The following is a 23,092-nucleotide window of genomic DNA, read 5'->3' on the forward strand; positions in this document are numbered from 1 at the left end:
ATTTGAACTAGTTATGGTGAAGAAGAATATGGTTGATATGAAAGTGCTCATATGGCTAACCATTTGGTTAACTATTGTTAGGGCTGTCAACGGATAAATATCCGTCGGATATTAGACAATCCGATAAGGTTAAGGTTAAGAATTATCGGATATCCGATATCCGTTAACATCCGGCGGATATCAAAATACAAACCGATATCGTTAACGTTAATCTATCGGATAGCGGACATTTATCCGTTAAAATCCGATAACGCCTGTCACAGAAGCAAATGCAGAAATGCTGAAAATTTAGGTTGTTCTTCAAGTTTTTTGACAGTCTTTTTTGTTCAGGTGTAAGAAATACAAACCAAACAAACACCTCAGTCACATCACACATGAAAAAACAAACAACAACAGAGTCTGCAACTACAAACAAAAAACTACACTCAAACAGGCTAGATCTTCTTTGCTGGTTTCATTCTGCATCAACTTCAGTCGACGACTTCCATATCTGCATTCACAATCACAAAAACCTGGTTAGGGTAGCTCAATACTTGGACACTATATTAGCTCATCTACTAGCGTATGAGATCTAATATGCTTTTACATGTTACAGTTCTAATTACAGTTCTGGAACAAGTGCAATATGGTAGCTCATCTAATATTACAGTTCTAATATGGTAGCTCATCTAATATGGTAGCTCATCTAATATTAATATTGTTACAGTTATAATATGGAAAAGAATTAAGTAAAGGAAAAGAAACGAAGATTTACCTGCATCAAAGAAGTCTGGCAGCCAATCACTTAAGCATAGCAATGCTTGGACTGCCTGAAGTTCCAACTCTGTTGGATGCTTTATGACTTTCAGACATTCTGAGAACAACATGAATAAAGTATTAGTAAAACACAGAACATGAAAGTCATAAAGCATAAAGCATGTTGTTCAAGAAATAGAAAAACTCTGTTGGATGTTATCGATTTCAACCAATAATAAAACTCCAATCCTTTACCTAAACTCATACAAGTTATACTCACTCACACAGACACACTGACCTTGGTATTTCCAAACTCCGTGTTTGCAGATCCTGCTGCAGAGTTACAAGCACCAGTCTTCAGCCCTGCAAGCAAGTAAAACATCAGTTTACCTATATATCTCCAAGAAATCCAGAAAATACAACAAATCAAACGTTGAAGACAAATTCTATCACAACATAAGATGTTTTAACTTCCCAAAATCTCAAATCGAACTAGAGGTTAAATGAAGTTTTAACCCAAAATACACCCAACATTTAACTGAAGAATCAATAATTGGAACTTAGCATATCATTTCACACGCACAAAATGAACTAAACCGGTAACCCCTAAATCGAAGTTGAAGCTGCTTCATACAAGAATGAAAACATCAAAACAATTGAAAGAAACCCTAGCTTACCTTGAGGATTTTCGCACAGCTGATTCAAACAACACAAAAAACTAAATCAGTAATCCCTAATCGAACTATTCAAAATCCAACTATTCAATCTCACTTTCAATTACCTAAATCAACAGAGAAACAAAGAAAATAAACAAAAAACTTACAAAATCATACTCACCAAGATCCACACCGACCTCTGTTCAACTTCTTCAAATCTCCTTATCCCTCCTCGAGTCCTCGTTTTCTCCTCCAAAAATTCCCACTGCCAAAATATCTAGAACTCAGAAGATTAGATTACGATTAGGTTCTCCCTGTCGGCAGCGGGCAACATATATCTAGGGGTAGGAAATTACAAGTACACCCCTAGACTATCGGATATCGGATATTAACCTAACGAAAAGGCCTATTCCAATATCGTTATCGTTAAGAGAAAATATCCGATAAAATATCCGATTCCGATATCCGATATCCGATATGTCGGATAAAATCCTATAGGATGTCGGATTTCGGAAATGGATATCGGATATCGATTATCCGTTGCCGGCCCTAACTATTGTTGAACCAACTAAATGTACATGTTTGGGTACGGTTACACAAACCTAAAAACGTGCATTTCATTTGTGTGTAACAAGCTAAGTTTAGATCTAACGGTTGAAAGATATTACCTTGAATCTTTTTTACCAAGGTAACTTAGATTGCAAACCCTGATTTGAAAGACTATATAAAGGAGAACTCTAGCAACTAGGAAACCTAATCCCCATACCTCCTGTGTGATACTAGTTTGTGAGTGGGGAAAAACGATTTGCTGGCTTTTACGGAATTGAAGATTCGACCGTGTGGAGACTCCTTGAACCGAGCGAAATGTTGAACCTTACACAGATGCACTGCAAGAAGGGAGTGCTTTAAGTTCGAGAGATCAATCTGTAAGACCCCTGCCTAAACCAAGAACAATGGCTGTTCCAGAGTCAATTCAGTCACGAGAGAGGATGGGTTGATCTATAAGAGGGAAGCTAAGAAATGCGTGAGATCAATGGTGATCTGAGATTGTAGGTGTGTTGTGAATTCAGCATGAAAATGCTCTGAATGATTGAATTTTTCTCAATTGAGAGTAATTTCTGTGAGTTCGTGTAGACGAAAGATTATATGTATGAACTTTGATGAGAAATTGCTCGTCTTGGCGAATGTTGTTCAAATGTTCGAAACCTTCTGTCTTTTCAATCAGGATTCAAGGACATTTTATAATGCCGGAGTTGGAAACACCATGATCCATGAAGTGTGACAGTTGCTGGAATCAGAGAATGGGAAATGGGGAAATCATGTTAAAACCAATTACTCACCATGCGGAGACTTGGTTAACTTTCCACCCACTACTTTGCTGACTCTTCCAACTGATTGCACGACTTGCTCACATTCTCATCGTGGGTGAACACACGTGCCGTAGACCGCCATACCAAAACCCTAGTTAATATCCCCCCATGTGACACGATTGAAATCTCGTGATTTTGGAGTCAGTTGCTGACTTTATGGGACGATGAGTCCATGTAGCGCTGAGTTGAACATGTGTGAGTAAATGTTTCGAAACTCATGAATTTAACGTGTCTGCTGAGACGAGGTATCATCATAACCTAAGACGAGAAAAACTGTGTTGCTACATTGTTTAATATTTATAGTTGAACCAACATTCTCTGGTTTGAGCAAATATTGCTAGTCCGAGCGAATATTTCTAATTGAGTAAATATTTCCGGTTCGAGCGAATATTGCTAGTTCGAGCAAATATTGCTAGTTTGAAGAAATATCGTTCTTTTAATGAATTGTTGGTAGCTCGACCAAGTAAAATATTAATTTAAGTTACTGACTGCTGGGTCGAGCAAAATAAATACGAATGTTAATCATGGAATCAACATAAAATTATCAGAGTGTTCGAATCTGCTCAGAATTACGTTTCTGCAGAGCTCTGGATTCAAAATCCTAATTTTACCGAGATAATGATTTATTGCAAATCACATAAGACCGGCTACATGGGTGTAGATGGTGGATTTTTGAGAAGGGCTAAAATCGTAAACTCATAATTATACGAAGCTCTGATCCAGCAATCAGACGTGAGTATTGAGACACGAGTCTCTCATCGAATTCTCAACCGGGAGTACTTTCTCTTAGAGTACATGTAGATATGTAGTCTCACGACTGGACAACGGCATATCTCACGAATATTGAACACTTTCAGTGATTATTTCTATATAGTATCACGAGATGGACGGCTCCTAGACAGCTTGCTCTGCTAGTATAGAGCAATAACGTCTTCAGGAACAAACAACGAGTTTACCCTGACTATATAAAAGATATGACTTACCGACAAGCTCATATCGGGATAATTAATGCTCCTAGACAGCTTGCTCTACTAGTATAGAGCCACAAAGTTAATTATTCCTAATTAAGATTAATTCTGCCGTGACATTCACTACTGAATTCCCAGAATAATCTATTATTGCTTCTATTCCATGGTCGAATCCACGACTGGTCCCATGGAATGGAAATAACAATTGCTCATATTCCATGTTCGAATCCACGTATGGTCCCATGGAATGGCAATAAACAATTATTTTGATTCTATGATCGAATCCACGGCTTGATCTCATAGAATAGCAATAACTATATTATCTCATTACTCCGATTTCATGATCGAATCCACAACTGGTCTCATAAATGGTAATAGATAAAACTTAATTACTCTGATTCTATGGTCGAATCTGCGATCCCATGGAATGGTAATGCTCACTTTATTATTCTGAATTCGTAGTCGAATCCTCAGCTGATCCTATGAATTAATAATAAACATCTTATTACTAAGTTTTGTGAATTATTCTCCAGTGAATTCCAAAATCAGTAATAAATAATCAACAATCGGGCATCTGAGATACCTCTAAGTAAGTTCCGATTCAAATGGTGAAAGTGTATTCAACGACGATACACTAACAGTCACCGCACGAACGAGTATTTCAAAATACAACGAAACGATGAACCTATGCAAAATAAGGAAGAAAATAATAAATAATTAAAAATATTGACCAGGGTGCTGGGAGCACGGACACACGACCGACCGACCATGTCGTGGTCAATCCCACGCCAGTTTTATATTTTTAATGCATTTTTATTATTTTCCAGGATTTGTTGAAAATTCTCTGATTTTATCAAATCTCCTTCCTCTCGAGGAAACTCCTCGGTTTCATGGTATTTTCATAAATTCGTAAAAAATAATATAAAATTAAGAAAAGAAGTGTGGGGCGTGACCGTTGGCCAACCGGCCATGCCTTGGTCCCTGCCGGCCCCACACCTCACGGTTCCTCATTATTTTATTATTATTATTATTTCTCTAATTTCATGAAAAAACTCCTTGATTTCATGGTATTTTGCACAAATCATCAAATAATAAATAAAATTATGAAAACTTGTGGGACCGGGCCACTAGCCGGCCGGCGATGCCCTAGCCGGTCCCACACGCCCCTTGTTTTATTATTTTATTTTATTTTTCCTTGAATTCATCAAATTTCTTGATTTCATGGTATTTCTCTCAAATTAGGAAACATTCCCTCAAATCATGAAAAATACTTAAAAAATATAAAAAAATTATGAAAACTCGTGGGACCGGGCCCCTAGCCGGCCGGCCACGCCCCAACGGTCCCACACGCCCGTATTTTTATTATTTTAATATTTTTTGCTTCCTTGAACTCATGAAAACTCCTTCAATTCATGGAAACTCCCTAAATTCATCAAATTTCTTAAAATTCATGAATTCTTCATAAAATCATCAAAAATATTATAAAATTAAGGAAAATGGCACCACGGGACCGTGGTCACGACCGGCCGACCATGTCTTGGCCTCGGCGGTCCCACACCTCCTTATTCCTTATTTTGTAATTATTTTCCATCATCTCATGGTGTTTTCCTCAGTTTCGTCGAAACCCTAATTTTGGCATATTTTCTCGAATGGATGCTCAATTGCACGCCAGAAAATATCAAAATGCTCAGGACTGAGACGCGGACGCCTTGGGGACACGAGCACGCTATCTTGACCGACCAATATTGGCTCTTTGGATTACAGAAGCCGGTCCCATCAAGTTTCACAGTTTTGACCTAATTTGCACAATTGCACGTATTAGGTCCAAGACTCTTCCAAACACTTTGGATTTTCATGAAGTGATCATCCGGCGGTCACGTGACTACTCAGGTCCGGTTTCTTGACCCCATGGTCGGTCCCTCACTCCGTCATAATTAATTAAGTTTTCTCACCTAAGGCTCAGACGAGCATTTTCGAATAAATGATTAAACCAGCATTTAATCATTCTTTCACCAAAAAATCATCAACTCTTCAGGAGTTCTTTGTATTTTCTCACGTGAGCATATGGACACTACATGGTTGATCCACGGTCCCATGTAGTCGCTCCCTCCTTCGTCCCATGGTTAAACTTCTGATGAACCATGAATTGATCATCAATTGATCAAATTAGGGTTTCTGAATCCAAGGATCATCATTCCAGATTCCAACCTCAATAATTTTACGACGACCTTATGGTCATTAATTTTGTTAATTGTGCTCGGTTCAACGACCAGTATTCTAATTAATATTTTTGGTACGCTGCGAATAATCCATCAGATGAGCAACACATGCTCGGACGATCAAATATTCAACAATTCATCACATGAGCAACACTTTCTCAGATGATAAATATTTTCTCAAACCAAGGAATATTGGTTCAAAAATCAATATTCAACGATCCGTCGAATGAGCAATACTTGCTCACTTCATCGTAAGAACTATACCTCTGTCTCATGACATGTTCAATTCATGAGTTTCAGAACATCATGTTCAACTCAGCAACTACATGGACTCATCGTCCCATCAAACCACGAAGTCATCAATTGACTAACATACCACGAGACGTCAATCGTGTCACTTTGGGGGGATATCACTTAGGGTTTTGGTCTGGCGGTCTACGACACGTGTGTTCAAACATACAATGGAATGTGAGCAAGTCGTGCAATCAGTTGAAGGAATTCACGAGGTAGTGGGTGGAAAATCGACCAAGTCTCCACACGTTGAGCAACTGGTTTCAAACACGATATCCACTTCCCCACTCCTTGATTCCATCAACTGTCACACTTCATGGGGTCATGGTGTCTAAAATTCCAGCAATATAAATAAGTCTCTGAATCATGATTGAGGGATGAGCACCAACAGTATCATCAATCTCACGTCTCATCGACAACACGAGATCATCAACTCATCGATTGATCAACTAATCTCAATTGAGCAATTTCAATCATTCAGAGCTTATCATATTCAGAATTCACACGCCCACAATCTTTGATTACCATTGATTCCACACATTTCCCAGCTTCCCTCTTACAGATCAACCCATCCTCTCTTGTGATCGAATTTACTCTGGAACGGTCATTGTCTTGATTTAGGCAGGAGTACTACAGATTGATCTCTCGAATCTAAAGCACCCCCTTTGCAGCGGTGCATATGTGTGAGGTTTAACATTTCGCTCGGTTCGAGGAGTCTCCTCCGTACGGTCGTCTCCTCAATTCCTTAAAAACCAGCAAATCATTTTTCCCCATCTACAGATTGGCGACCACAGTGGGAGATCATTCTCTCGGTTACAATTTTACAAGATGTTCGGTCTTAGGTCTGTGTTAGTCACAGGTTCCAACGCAAACGGCGCTAGAACTAGCAACAACAACAACAACGACAGCGAGGATATCCCGGAAACGATTCCGGCATCTAACACTGACGATGGTGATGTTACTCCTCCTCACGTCAACGCGGAGGGTCATCCTTTGTTCGGCCGACACCCTGAGGAAGTCATAGGAAATCCACCACCTACCATTGCTGATCTCATCAAAATGCAAGAGACTCTTGCAAAGAATCAAACTGATATGGCTATAACACAGAAGGAGCTATTAATCAACTGAAGGCTCTCACTGATGCAATGTCAGGGAAGACCCATGGAAAAGGAAAAGAGAAGGAAAAATCCTCAGACGCTGATCCTGAGGTAATTCCGATTCATACAGTAGATGATGATGAAGTCCGCAAAGCTGCAGACGATCCATCGGCGAAGGATTCATCAAACTTCATCACTCGGGAGGATTTGGAACGCCTTCTGGAGAACCGTGGAAAAGACAAAACCCCACATGTCCATCGTCACCAGCCTCCGTACCCTGCTGCTACGCAAAAGATTCCTCTTCCAAAAGGTTATACCTCTCCAACCTTCACTTTGTATGACGGAACATGCAATGCTCGGGAACATGTTTCTCGGTTCCTGAAAGCCTTGGGTGAACATGAACATAACCATGTTGTTCGCCTCAAACAATTTTCAAAATCCTTGAAAGGCAGGGCATACACCCGGTACAACAACATCGCACCAGGAACTATCAACAATTGGGGAGAAATGATTAATGCCTTCTACATAAAGTACTTCTTTGTGTCAGAGCAAATTACTCTCTCCTATCTTGGAAGAATGTTTCAGAGGAACAATGAACATCCCAATGACTACGTGAAAAGATTCAGAATCCAGGCCCTGGACTGTCATGATCCAAACATCACGGAGCAGCAACTGGTAGACTTGTGTATCAACGACATGATCCCGGTCTACAGAGCTTTATTGGAAAATATTCGTTTCCAAACCTTCTCAGAGCATCATGAAGCGGCAAAGAGATCGGAAACTACTGCTCCCGCTTTACTGGAAAGAACAAAAGCTACAAAGGCTGAAGAACCGCGAGACACTCGAGGTAGCAGACGTCTGATCAAGAAGCAGTAAAACCTCCAGCCTTCCACAAACATTGTTGCATAAGGAATAAAACGGAAAGCCAAACCTCCACGCAAGCATACCTTAGCTCCTTCAAAAGCACAAAGGAAGGATAAGCAAGATGCGCAAGCCTATGACCAACGCACAAGAGTTCCTGATCAATAAGCACCTGACTTTCCTTTTTCCATTGAAGAGGTGATCGAAATCCTGGATGCCTGGGTCCAAGATGGTGCAATCAAGTTGTCATATGTCAAGAAAGAACCAACTGAAGAAGACATGGAAAGTCCTCGTTACTGCTGCTTCCACAAGTTCATCAATCATCCCACAAGCGACTTTGGAGTTTTGAAGCACATTTTCAAAGAGAAGGTTGATCCACAATAGCTTCAACTGGATACTGAAGGAGTACACAAGAATCCTCTCCCAGTCAGAACCTTTACACTCTATGAACAACCTATCAAAGAGGCAGTTCAATCCTTGGTCGAACATGAATTGCGTAATCTGTCGAAGGCACAAAGGAGAGACATGTTCACAGTACTGAACCACATCATGTCAAGAAGTCCATTCCGAAAATAATTCTTGAGACTCCATCCACAGACCAAGATATGTACGACTGGGGACTGCTTACCACAGTCAATCTCAGAAGAAACAAATTTGGAAGAACGTTGATCGATGCTGACACCTCCATCAACAACATTCCACTGAAAACCATCGGATCCACATGCATCACTCGACAAGAAGATATTCATGCTCCATCTCAATCAGAGACCTTGAAGGAGCGCTCGGAAATACTTATGGCTATATCATTCTCAAAGTGAACATAAGTTCAACCTAGACAGAAACCAAGTTTCACATAATCAATCAAGAAGATCCAGGATATGACATGTCCTTCAGACGAGCGTGGATCCATGCTAAAAAGATGAGTACTTACAAAGTGTCTTTGGTTACACATCTCTCCAACGAAGAAAGTTCTAATCCAGAAGATTTGACGGACATTCCATCATCAGAGTCCTTTGAGTAATTTCGACGAGGTTCAAGCAAGAACCTGCAAAATATGCATAGACATTCATCAAGAGGTTCCGCGCTCAGGCAAGTCTCATTCCATGTCTATGTCATTCATTTACCCACATGCTATCCTAGCATGGGGACTGAATTATGCTAGCAACTCTACAAGACGTTATGAATGGTAGCTTCACTGATATTCATTACTGACGTCCAAACATGGCAAAGAACACTTTCGGCGTTTCTCCTGCAATTCCATGTGTTCCACAAAATCAGAAAGCTCTGATGTATGCACAAGTGTCGAATCCCACTACTGCAAAGAAAGGGATGATGAATCAACAGAAGACATTGCAGGGCCGAGATGATCCAACCCCTAAGACATTCGATGATTAAGGAATATATGCTTCAACGCTCAAGCATCTAAAAAAGGCATCAAATTGTACTCCCAATCAAAGAGTACAGCTTCAGCACAAATATCTCGACGATGACACATTGATTCAACACCAGCACGATCAAAGTGTAACTAAACGATAAGTCTTCATTATCCCATGATAAGACTTCTGAAGCATATGCAACATCATGGATGTCACTAACTCCTTCAATATATACTGGGCAACCTGAGGTGATTCCGTGAAACTCCATCAACGGGTTTTCGCTACATCACAAGCCCCTGTATGATTGAAGAACTTTCTCTCTTCACCAATCACATCCAGTATGAAAACTCTTGATGCCATCTACCGCAACAATGTCGACTCACTGACAAATCCAGTTCGTGGTAAAGTTATTCATTCAGGAGCATTCAGGTTGAACTCTCAGTACACCTTCATCTTACGGGCGCTCAACTCATCAACTAGTTCGTGAATGTAAAAGGCTCACTGGATGAAGTAGCAAAGATTATATCTATAATCATGGTTGTAGCCTTTTCGGTCTTTGGAGCAACTTCAACCATGGTATCAACATCAACAATAATCTCTAGAGGAACACCATCCATGATCTCAACATCGACAAGGATCTCTGGAGCGTAATCATGGTCTCAGCACCAACAACGGTCTCAAGAGCAACATCCTCAGGGCTTCATCAACTAATCATTCTCTGAAGTGTTACACATGAAGCGGACTCCTCTAAGAACCAATGATTCATATCAAGATGTGTATACCTGATAACATGCTCACATGAAAGTCTTCCCAAAGCTGGCACGAATGGTGGGCATAATCCAAAGTTTTCTACAAGATGTTCTCATCACCTCTACAAATGAGATACAACACACTTCAGGCCATGGATTTGAAAAAACGTACCAACGGGTGAGGAATGGGACAATGCTTCCTCAACAAAATATGTTCGTCTATGTTTTTTATACAACACACCAAAAGGGCGCATCAATCGGACATACGAGCTGAAAGATATGGCCTTTACCGTCAGGTCTACGGAATCTGAAAAATTTTACGGGATTACAAATTGCAAATGTGCATGCTTCGTTAGATGACCTCTACAACTCCAAATTGAGTGATTCTTTTCTCATGTGATAACTCAGCCTCTTAGCTTCGAAATTTGGGGTCAAGCATCGAATTTCGACCTTGTATGAGGTCCCTACAGCTTCTAGAGCGTACAACATGCAAGCAACAATTCTTAGACGGGATTCATGACTTCCACAGTCGATCGGTGTCCACCAGGTATTTTCGCTAAGTCCCTCATCAAGGTACCTCCAACTTCGACTACCTGGGTCTTTACATCAATTTTTCTACTCGGATCCTCTATTTAGGTCCTGCCAAAAGAAGGGAAAACGAAAGAGAGAGATTCAACAAAATACTGGGGATTGACGGTCCACTGGTCAAGACGATCGATTTCACAATCCAAAACCAACCAAGAAATCAAGACCAGAATAAAACCTCACATCTCTCAGAAGTCCAAGGTTCAAGATATCATGGAAAGAAAATTAAAGAAAGTCAGCAAAATAAGATTTCTGCTTTTCTGCATCCTCCAAGACTTGCAAAGAAGCTTTCTCCGCCTCCATCTTCTTGGTCAGCTCAGCAACTTCATCCATCTTCTTCAACATGGCATCACTGGTGGTGAAAGGAGTGTCACCTTCCACTGCTTTCCTGATAGCATCAATCTTTTGACGAAGCCATTTCAGATTGAAGCCAAGTTCTTCAGCTTTCTTCAACTTGTACTCCCAATCAAAGAGTACATCCCGGGTGACAATATTTCCAGCTGTGATGCGGATATCATTTATAACACGCAAGATGGATTCTACTTGCCTCGTCAAGAAATAACTACGCTCCGGATCCTTGGTAACGACGATGTGCCCATACATCTTCCACAGTTCCTTGTACATAGCAACATATCTAATGGGAACGCTAAATCCACCAACAAACCTGCGATATAGGAGTATCTCACCAAATGGAGGAGTAAACGCAGTCCCTGCGTTGGGATACTCATGCACTATTATCTGGTTCTCAGTCGCTGGATCAGCGTCAGCAATCATAGGAACAACTTCGGTTGAAGCAGCTTCTTCCATTCTCGATTCGGGTTCCACCATCTCACGCAAAATTGAAGTTTCTGTCACCTCCACGGCATCAACAACAAGCTTTCCATGACCTGTAGGTACAGGTATGGAGGTCTCATTATCAATGGCTCCATGGTTGCTCAAGTCATCATTGTTGGATCTATTATTCCCAACTTCAGCATTTGGCACCTAATGTGAAGATTACATGGGATTAGAATGATTCAAGCGTGGAAACCCAACACAACCATAAAATTCAGAATATAAGTGAACTAGCATCATCTAAGTTCCTTATTATTCACCCAAGACATGCGCAAATAGTGTAGAAATCATGAAACACGTTTTCAAACAAGCTCATCTGAAGAGATTTTACACTGCCCTGTATTCAACGGAGAAATGGGAGCAATTGATAAGGAATTTAAGATTGGGTCATATACCATTCTATTCGTATGGATGTTTACTACAACATATCAAAATTTCATAGCAATCGGATGAACGATCTAACAGATGTGGCCAAAACATCGGACAACATGCAATCTGGAAAAGTTCTGAAGGTCTCCTGGAAGTTCACTATTTCGCATTTTTCAGGCCCTAAACATGCTCAAAATTCAAAGAGATTCTTTTCTAAATCTTGGAAATTTCCTGGGCTTGATGATACATATGCAAATCGATAAAATCTGACTTCGGACGAGGATTCTACAGCGTTTCTAATAAAATCTGAAGTCTGAAATTTTCTGGTGACGTATTTCGGCAAAGTTATCCATAAATTCACATGGATTTTCATTCTTTCATTCACGAATCAGCGATATCATACTTCTTTGAAGAAATTACAGGGGATATACTTACTAAGGGAGTCTCTAAGTCATTTGAAGCCTCGACAATGCCAGAATCTCCGTTGACAACACCGCTATCTCCATTCGGTTCGGGAATTCTCCATATTCCCATGTCCCAAAGAAGAGTGCGCTTCATCAACATGCTTCTTATATACAATGGTTTCTTCCTGGATTCATCAACAAAAATTATTATTATTTCATTCAAGGAGATGCCGCGATCACCTGCACGAAAGAGATATTTACATCGACTTCTTCATCAGTACTGGATTCCTGAATTGTTCGCCTGGGAACAAGTTGAAGGCCGTCAATCGATGGAAAAAAGGTCTGAAAAGAAATAACAAAACCTTAGTCTCGTGATCCTAATTGCACGGGCAGGAAAAATTCATGACACAAGGAGCGCTAACAACTCACCAAAGAAACGGCTGGGGACTGCACGTCATTTGCTAACATCTTGTAGTCCTTAGTTCTGGGTGCTCTGCCCCGAAGAATTTCTTCCATTTCCGAGGAGTCTACATTGAATTGAAACCTCACTACACGATCATCCTGTGGTATAGTTGATGAAATAACCAGGAGTACAACTCAGTATGAAGGATCTCTCACCATCACTCAGAGGTCCCAGAAGTACCATTTCTTGAAGTTGCACCCGCGGAGATGTCATCCCTGGAAACATCGTCTTTGAAAGTGTCATCATGGGAGTCAGTCATTCTTGCAAAGTGGCTGTGACAGATGCATAACATTCAGCGTATCATTCAAAACGCAGTATTAAACAAAACAACGAATCATGGAATAAAGATGCTCACATCAGCGTCTGCAAAAATGGTAACTTTCAACTCTTACATGTTTACGATTCCACTAACAGTACATGAGTTAATACTTCAAATCTTGCTCGTTCCTTCAAACCTGCTAAGACGAGCAAAATTCTGACATGATTTTCATAAAACCGTGAACAACCCACGTAAATCTTACAATGTGAACATTCACTGGTTTCTCAAAATCTGGACAGACGTCCATTCTACGATTGTGAAAACTCACATATAGACATTATTTTACCATGTATAATGGTCTACATTCAACAGTTGTTCAAAACCAAAACATGATTTTACAAACTATATAAATATTTAACGTGAAACTCACGTAAATTTGGAAAATATATCTATATATTTTTTCTCCCTCGCACGAGCATCCGTCTCTGAAGCGAGAGTATATTCTCAAAGATTTCTGAAAGCTCGAGATAAAAAAATTTCATGAAAGCTCATAAACAAAATTTTATTACTAACAGACGCACGCCTAGTTAAAAAAAAAAACTTTTCTCTCGTACGAGCATCCACCTTTGAAACGAGAGTTTATTCCACTTTGTGAAATCTCACATATTTCAAAAATAAAATTTTGTTTTTCGTGAAAGCTCATAGACAAAATTTTTATCATTAGACTCAGGTCTATTTTTGTTGTTTCTTAAACTAACGAACGAACGAGCGTCCGTGCTAAAACGGATTCTTTTCTTGGACCCAGCCCGCGAATCCTAACCGACCACGGACTCGTCGTCCAAACCAGCGGTTCAACACCAATTTATGCTCATCAAACGACGCTCCAATCATGACATTGAAGCCTTCATGAAGTCGTGGTTTTCTCATGCTCTCTAAATCTGGTAACGTCTGAACTTACGACTAAGTTCAATTACTGGTATTATTATTTATGGCCGGAAAATCACCATTTAATGCTGACTGAGGAACACAGCTTTCCTCAGTAAGCAGGGGACTTAACGTAGATGGTGGACTTTCGACAAGGGCTAAAATCGTAAACTCATAATTATACGAAGCTCTGATCCAGCAATCAGGCGTGAGTATTGAGACACGGGTCTCTCATCGAATTCTCAACGGAGAGTACTTTCTCTCAGAGTACATGTAGATATGTAGTCTCACGACTGGACAACGGCATATCTCATGAATACTGAACACTTTCAGTGATAATTTCTATATAGTATCACGAGATGGAAGGCTCCTAGACAACTTGTTCTGCTAGTATAGAGCAATAACGTCTTCAGGAACAAACAACGAGTTTACCCTGACTATATAAAGGATATGACATACCGACAAGCTCATATCGGGATAATTAATTCTCCTAGACAGCTTGCTCTGCTAGTATAGAGCCACAAAGTTAATTATTCCTAATTAAGATTAATTCTACCGTGACATTCACTACTGAATTCCCAGAATAATCTATTATTGCTCCTATTGCATGGTCGAATCCACGACTGGTCCCATGGAATGGCAATAACAATTGCTCTTATTCCATGGTCGAATCCACGACTGGTCCCATGGAATGGCAATAAATAATTGTTCTAATTCCATAATCGAATCCACGGCTTAATCTCATAGAATAACAATAACTATATTATCTCATTACTCCGATTTCATGATCGAATCCACAACTGGTCTCATAAATGGTAATAGATAAAACTTAATTACTCTGATTCTATGGTCGAATCTGCGATCCCATGGAATGGTAATACTCACTTTATTATTCTGAATTCGTAGTCGAATCCTCAGCTGATCCTATGAATTAATAATAAACATCTTATTACTCAGTCTTGTGAATTATTCTCCACTGAATTCCACAATTAGTAATAAATAATCAACAACCGGCGTCTGAGCTACCTCTAAGTAAGTCCCCATTCAAATGGTGAAAGTGTAATCAATGATGATACACTAACAGTCACCGCACGAACGAGTATCTCAAAATACAACGAAACGATGAACCTATGCAAAATAAGGAAGAAAATAATAAATAATTAAAAATATTGACCAGGGTGCTGGGAGCACGGACACACGACCGACCGAACGTGTCGTGGTCAATCCCACGCCAGTTTTATATTTTTAATGCATTTTTATTATTTTCCATGATTTGATGAAAATTCTCTCATTTTATCAATTCTCCTTCGTCTCGAGGAAACTCCTCGGTTTCATGGTATTTTCATAAATTCGTAAAAAATAATATAAAATTAAGGAAAGAAGTGTGGGGCGTGACCGTTGGCCAACCGGCCATGCCTTGGTCCCAGCCGGCCCCACACCTCAGGGTTCCTCATTATTTTATTATTATCATTATTTCTCTAATTTCATGAAAAAACTCCTTGATTTCATGGTATTTTGCACAAATCATCAAATAATAAATAAAATTATGAAAACTTGTGGGACCGGGCCACTAGCCGGCCGGCCATGCCCTAGCCGGTCCCACACGCCCCTTGTTTTATTATTTTATTTTATTTTTCCTTGAATTCATCAAATTCCTTGATTTCATAGTATTTCTCTCAAATTAGGAAAAATCCCCTCAAATCATGAAAAATACTTAAAAATATAAAAAATTATGAAAACTCGTGGGACCGGGCCCCTAGCCGGTCGGCCACGCCCCCACGGTCCCACATGCCCGTATTTTTATTATTTTAATATTTTTTGCTTCCTTGAACTCATGAAAACTCCTTCAATTCATGGAAACTCCCTAAATTCATCAAATTTCTTAAAATTCATGAATTCTTCATAAAATCATCAAAAATATTATAAAATTAAGGAAAATGGCACCACGTGACCGTGGTTACGACCGGCCGACCATGCCTTGGCCTCGGCGGTCCCATGCCTCCTTATTCCTTATTTTATAATTATTTTCCATCATCTCATGGTGTTTTCCTCAGTTTCGTCGAAACCCTAATTTTGGCATATTTTCTCGAATGAATGCTCAATTGCACGCCAGAAAATATCAAAATTCTCAGGACTGAGATGCGGACGCCTTGGGGACACGAGCATGCTATCTTAACTGACCAAGATTCGCTCTTTGGCTTACAGAATCCGGTCCCATCAAGTTTCACAGTTTTGACCTAATTTGCACAATTGCACGTATTAGGTCCAAGACTCTTCCAAACACTTTGGATTTTCATGAAGTGATCATCATGCAGTCACGTGACTACCCAGGGGAGGTTTCATGACCCCATGGTCGGTCCCTCACTCCGTCATAATTAATTAGGTTTTCTCACCTAAGGCTCAGACGAGCATTTTCGAATAAATGATTAAACCAACATTTAATCATTCTTTCACCAAAAAATCGTCAACTCTTCAGGAATTCTTTGTATTTGCTCACGTGAGAATATGGACACTACATGGTTGATCCACGGTCCCATGTAGTCGCTCCCTCCTTCATCCCATGGTTAAACTTCTGACGAACCATGAATTGATCATCAATTGATAAAATTAGGGTTTCTGAATCCAAGGATCATCATTCCATATTCCAACCATAATAATTTTACGACGACCTCATGGTCATTAATTTTATTAATTATGCTCGGTTCAACGACCAGTATTCTAATTAATATTTTTGGTACGCTGCGAATAATCCATCAGATGAGCAACACATGCTCAGACGATCAAATATTCAACAATTCATCACATGAGCAACACTTTCTCATATGATAAATATTTGCTCAAACCAAGGAATATTGGTTCAACAATCAATATTCAACGATCCATCGAATGAGCAATACTTGCTCACTTCATCGTAAGAACTATACCTTTGTCTCATGACTTGTTCAAATTATGAGTTTCAGAACATCATGATCAACTCAGCAACTACATGGACTCATCGTCCCATCAAACCACGAAGTCATCAATTGACTAAAATACCACGAGCCGTCAATCGTGTCACTTTGGGGGGATATCACTTAGGGTTTTGGTCTGGCGGTCTACGACACGTGTGTTAAAACACACGATGGAATGTGAGCAAGTCGTGCAATAAGTTGAAGGAATTCACGAGGTAGTGGGTGAAAAATCGACCAAGTCTCCACACGTTGAGCAACTGGTTTCAAACACGATCTCCACTTCCCCACTCCTTGATTCCATCAACTGTCACACTTCATGGGGTCATGGTGTCTAAAATTCCAGCAATATAAATAAGTCTCTGAATCATGATTGAGGGATGAGCATCAATAGTATCATCAATCTCACGTCTCATCGACAACACGAGATCATCAACTCATCAATCGAGCAACTACTCTCAATTGAGCAATTTCAATCATTCAGAGCTTATCATATTAAGAATTCACACACCCACAATCTTTGATTACCATTGATTCCATACATTTCCTAGCTTCCCTCCTACAGATCAACCCATCCTCTCTTGTGACCGAATTTACTCTGGAACGGTCATTGTCTTGATTTAGGCCGGAGTACTACAGATTGATCTCTCGAATCTAAAGCAACCCCTTTGCAGCGGTGCATCTGTGTGAGGTTTAACATTTTGCTCGGATCGAGGAGTCTCCTCCATACAGTCGTCTCCTAAATTCCTTAAAACCAGCAAATCGTTTTCCCCATCTACAATGGGATGACGGGTTCACCATATAACGCCCAGATGCTCGAATGAGCAAAAATACCAAAGTCTTTTGAGGACGAGTTGGTGAAAGAATGATTAAATCTTGGTTTAATCATTTTACTGAAATAATGCTCGTGTGAGCGACAAATCATAAAACCTGGTTCTATGGAAAATATGAGGGACCGGCCAAGAGGTCATGGGACCGGCTCTTGATGGCCGTGGGACCAGTAGATGGTCATTTGAGCAAACTTCCAATTGTTTGGAAAGAGTTTGAACCTAATATGAGCAGCTGAGCAAATTAGGTTAAAATCATTAAAGCACGCGGGACCAGCTGTTTGCAAGCCTCAGGGTCACCCTTGGCCGGTCAAGGGGATATGCCCGTGTCACCATGATGTTCGTGCTTCAGTCCTGAGAATTTTAATATTTTCTGGTGCACGTTTGAGCAACATTTGGAGAAAATATGAAAAATCCATGGTTTTGCTGAAACTGAGAAAAATACATGAGATGATGAAAATAATAAATAAACAAGGAATCACAAGGTGTGGGACCGGCTACGGCTAGGGCATGGCCGGGCGGATGACACGCGGTCCCACATGCTTTTCCCAATTTTATGTGATTTTATGTATTTTTCTCTGATTTAAGGGAAATTCCATGAAACTGGAGAGTTTTTCGAAATTAGGGAACTTCCATGAGATGAGAGACATAAATTAAAATATAAAATAGGGAATGGGAGTGTGGGACCGGCAATGGCCGTGGCATGGCCGGTCGGCCAATGGGCGCGGGTCCTAAGGCACTCTTCCCAATTTTATGTAATTTTGATGATTTTAGATAATTTTCATAAAATCAAAGGGATTTGTTGAAAACCAAGATATTTTGTTGAAATCAGGGAGTTTACATGAAATCAGGAAACAAAACACCAAATAATAATAAAATAATGGGCGTGTGGGACCGGTTAGGGCATGGCAGGCCGGCTAGAGCCCGGTCCCACAAGTTTTCCTAATTTGATTTTAGAGAAACTACATGAAATTAGGTAATTTTAGGGAAAATTCATAAAATCAAGGAATTTTCATAATTTGAGAAGGAATAATAAAATAATGGGACGTGAGGTGTGGGACCGGCCACGGCCACGGCATGACCGGCCGGCCGGCGGTCCCGCGACATCTTTCCCTAATTTTATTATTTTTGATAAAATCATGTGATTTAGATAGAAATACATGCAATTGGGTAATTTTCATGATTTTAGGGAAAATTCATAAAATCAAGGAATTTTCATAATTTGAGAAGGAATAATAAAATAATGGGACCAGCCACGGCCAAGACATGGCCGGATGGTGCTCGGTCCCGCAACACCTTTCCCTAATTTTATTATTTTTGATAAAATCATGTGATTTAGATAATTTCTTTGAAATAAAGGAAATTTGTTCGAACAAGAGGATTTTCATGAGATCGTGAAGATAATAAAAATATGATAAAGTATAAAATTGGGCGCGGAACTAGTCACATCATTACTGGCCGGCTGGTGAGCCTAGTCCCCTGGCGCTTTTGCTTAATATTTTATTATTATTATTTTCCCTTCCTATTTTGCATAGGTTCCTCGTTCGTTCGTATTTTTGAAATGCTCGTTCGTGCATTCAAAATGCTGGTCTGTGCATTATCCGCTAATTACACTTGCACCATTTTTTTCAGAGCTTATTCGATGTTCAGATGCCTGTTTCTTTGAATATTTATTACTAACCTGTGGAATTCTGCTGGGAAGAACCACAGATTGAAGTAACGAAATATAACGAGGAATCGTAGAATATTGCTGGATATTCATGCGATTGATTGACGACTCGTAGAATATTGCTGGATATTCAGGCGATGGCTCGTATAATATTGTTGGATATTCAGACGATTTAAGATAATTAATTACTGGCTTTATACTAGAAGGGCTTCCTGTCTAGGAGCATTAATTATCTGAGGGTTGAGCAATATGAACTTGCTGGAGTGTCATATTCCTCTTGCATAGTTGGGGAAAACTTGGCTACATCCCGAAGACGTTGTCGCTCTATACTAGCGGACATGCTGTCTAGGAGCCGCCCAATATTTCGATTCTATACAGTATGAGATGTGTCGTGGCCACAGCTGAGAGACTACACATCTACATCTTCTCTGAGAGACTTTCTCCATCAGAGGTGGCATGAGCTTTCATGCATACAGACATGAGTCTCGATACTCATCTGATTGCCGGATCCGGAGTAATTACTGAAATTACTCAGTATTCATGAGATGTGCCATGGCCTCAGCTGAGAGACTACGCATCTACATGTACTCTGAGAGACAGCCTTCTCAGTCAGATATTTTATGGCATGAGCTTTCATGCTTTGATGAGAGACATGATCCTCAATACTCATCCGGTTGTCGAATCTGGAGTATAGTTTTACAATTCCACCCTTTGTCAAAAATCCACCATCTACATTAAGTCCCCTTCTTACTGAGGAATAGTCATCTACATTGAATGGTGATTTTCCAGGTACATACAAGAATAAGTAATTGAACTTAGTCATAAGATAAGATATTACCGGATTTCGACTGAGTGAGCAAACCATGGTTTGAGCGGAAACCTATGTGGCATAATAGAACATCATCCAGTGAACATAAATTGATGTAGAACCGCTGATTCGATGGTGGAACCTTGGTTGGTTTAGGATTCACGGGACGGGCCCAAAAGGAAATCCTTATGGAATTCGGTTTTGGAAATAAAATTAGGTATAAAAGGGAATTAATCCTTTTTTTTCTCTCACACACGTCCACCACCTTCTTCATCTCCTTCTCGTCCGAGCTCAGCAGGAGCGGAAAAAAATCCGCCGGAAATCGACGCCGTCCGATCATCGCCGGTCAATTTCCGGCCGGCGGCGTCAGGTGCGTTAAATTTTTTTTTTTTTCAAAGTTTGCTGATTTCATGAGGTGTTCATGCTTCCATCATGTTAAAATTCTATACATGTGTATATGTTGATGTGAGTTTTGTAGAAAAACCCTTGTTTTATCAAACGTGTGTTCGTTCGATCGTTAGTTTTGAAAACTAATAAAAATCCCTGATTTATGAGAGATTTCTTTATATATGTGGACTTAGGTCCAGTGATAAAACTTAGTGTATGATCTTTCATGTGAACCAAGATTTTACCTTAATAGATGTGAACTTTCACAAAACCGAAATAAACTCCGTTTTAAAGGATAATGTTCGTTCGAGGAAAATAGACATATATATTTTTATGTATGTAAATTTATGTCCAGTGATAAAACTTTATTTATGAGCTTTCATGAGAATTAGTATGTTATCACAATAGGCGTGAGCTTTCACAAAACTAGCATAAACCTTCGTTTTTTTAATAAAACGCTAATACGAAGGAAAATAGATTTTTTTTTTTTAATATATATGTAGCCGTGACATATTTTATGTGAAACATGATGACATATTTTATTCACATGGATTTTTTCTTATTAGATAAATTCTGAAAATTTATATGAACAAATTGCATTAATTATTGATTTGTAAAATCAAGACATGGGTTTTGAGTAACCTTCAAACTAGACAACTTATTTATGATGAAGTCATGTCTTATTGTAAATTTCATAGTTCAGTTGTGTGAATGTTCACGTTATGAAAATTATGTATATGATTTTATGAGAAAATCAATTTTGAAGGTTAATAAAGTTTTGTTTGTTACTGTAGGTTTCAAGGAACGAACTAATTTCGTGTGTTAACTCTTGTATTGCAATCACTATTGTTAGTGAAATTGAAAGAGGTAAGAGTCCAAGATTTACCATTTGTAGACACCGGCGTTTTAATTTGCATGATTCCATCATCTTATTGAATTCGCGGATGACTGAAATATTGTGTGGATTTCGCAGCAGCTTTGCGAGGATGTCTGATTCTCCAGCCAATGATGCTTCCAGAGATGAAAGGTGTGCAGATGATGATATCTCCATAGAGGAAACATGCACGGATGAGACTTCCGTTGGTGAAGAAGACGAAACACCTGGAGTCAAGAATGTTCCAAACATAGATGACGCATTCTTTAAAGTTCCGGAGACCGAAAATCGTCTCAAGTCCCCGGTATATCGCCTTATGATCAATCCCAGGACGGTCACTCAAAAGAAATTGGTGACTCCTCGTGATGCTATTTGGTTCTGTCTTGAACGAGACTATTCCAGGCTTCAATGATTGAATTCAAGCTTTCTCGACGCCCCTTAGAGAAGTTCTCGGGATGGTCTAGACACATGCTAGGATTTCCTCGTGTTAGAGCTATGCTGGATAGAACACAAATTACCAGGGCCGTTCAAACATCTGGAGATTTGTATATCTTTCATGACGCACGAGGTATTGTAGCTCTTCTTGCTCGCTGGTGCATCCCAACTCACACGTTTATATGCAGCTGGGGAGAGTTCACTGTTACCTTGGAAGATGTAGTTGCTTTATTGCATCTTCCAATTACAGGTAACTTTCCTGAAGAACTTTGGACAGCGAAAGAGAAAGCAGTTTCCAAAACTTTAACAGCTGAGATGGAGAGAGTCAACAAGGTTTTTGGTAAAGGTTATTACGCTCATTGGTTGACACATTGGTGGCCACGAGACGTCCCTCTTGATTAACCCGACGGTATGTTGTCTATTGCTGCTTTCTTGTGCTTATGGATGTCTAGGGATGTGTTTGAAGATGTTGGTACCTTGTTGAAGCCGTTTGTAATTCCTTTCGCTATTAAGCTGGCTCAAGGTGAACAACTTCCTCTAGGTAGCTTATTCTTGGGCTCTTTATATTCTAACCTGGACTCTTTAGTCGTAGAATCCAGTGTTTCGAACGGCTTCATGAAGCTTGAATGCTACGCCAACACGATATTTCTCCAAGCTCTGATGTGGGAGCGTTTCGGAAACTATGCACCCATTCCCCGTAGTGTCTTACAAAGTCTGAACTCTGTTGATGCCCGACGTATCTTTCATTAGAAAGACAACGCTAGGATTATGCGCTGGTCTACGAAGAAAATTCAGTCCAAGACACGCTTCATTGACGTATTAGATGACGAGTCTGAGTTCAACTTCCGTCCTTGGGTGGTGGTTCCTCCTCACGTTTCTCAATTGACGACTTTCAATGCTGGAGAAAGTAAGTATTTGAAATCTGGTGCTGATTTGAGCGATGGAGAAATATCTTTCATGCTGAGTTGCACTCCCGGTCATCTA

General features: G+C 39.9%; 1 long non-coding RNA gene across 1 annotated transcript; it reads right to left on the bottom strand.

The window, feature by feature from the left end:
* Window positions 1-1,033: 1,033 nt before the first annotated feature.
* Window positions 1,034-1,896, bottom strand: LOC113345378. The gene is made up of 3 exons (XR_003358108.1): window positions 1,573-1,896; window positions 1,413-1,431; window positions 1,034-1,098 (listed from the first exon to the last, which is right to left on the bottom strand). It is a non-coding gene; the product is annotated as an uncharacterized LOC113345378 (long non-coding RNA).
* Window positions 1,897-23,092: the final 21,196 nt, after the last annotated feature.

The sequence above is a fragment of the Papaver somniferum genome, unplaced genomic scaffold (genome assembly GCF_003573695.1).
Source record: "Papaver somniferum cultivar HN1 unplaced genomic scaffold, ASM357369v1 unplaced-scaffold_81, whole genome shotgun sequence".
NCBI classification, from domain to species: Eukaryota; Viridiplantae; Streptophyta; class Magnoliopsida; order Ranunculales; family Papaveraceae; genus Papaver; species Papaver somniferum.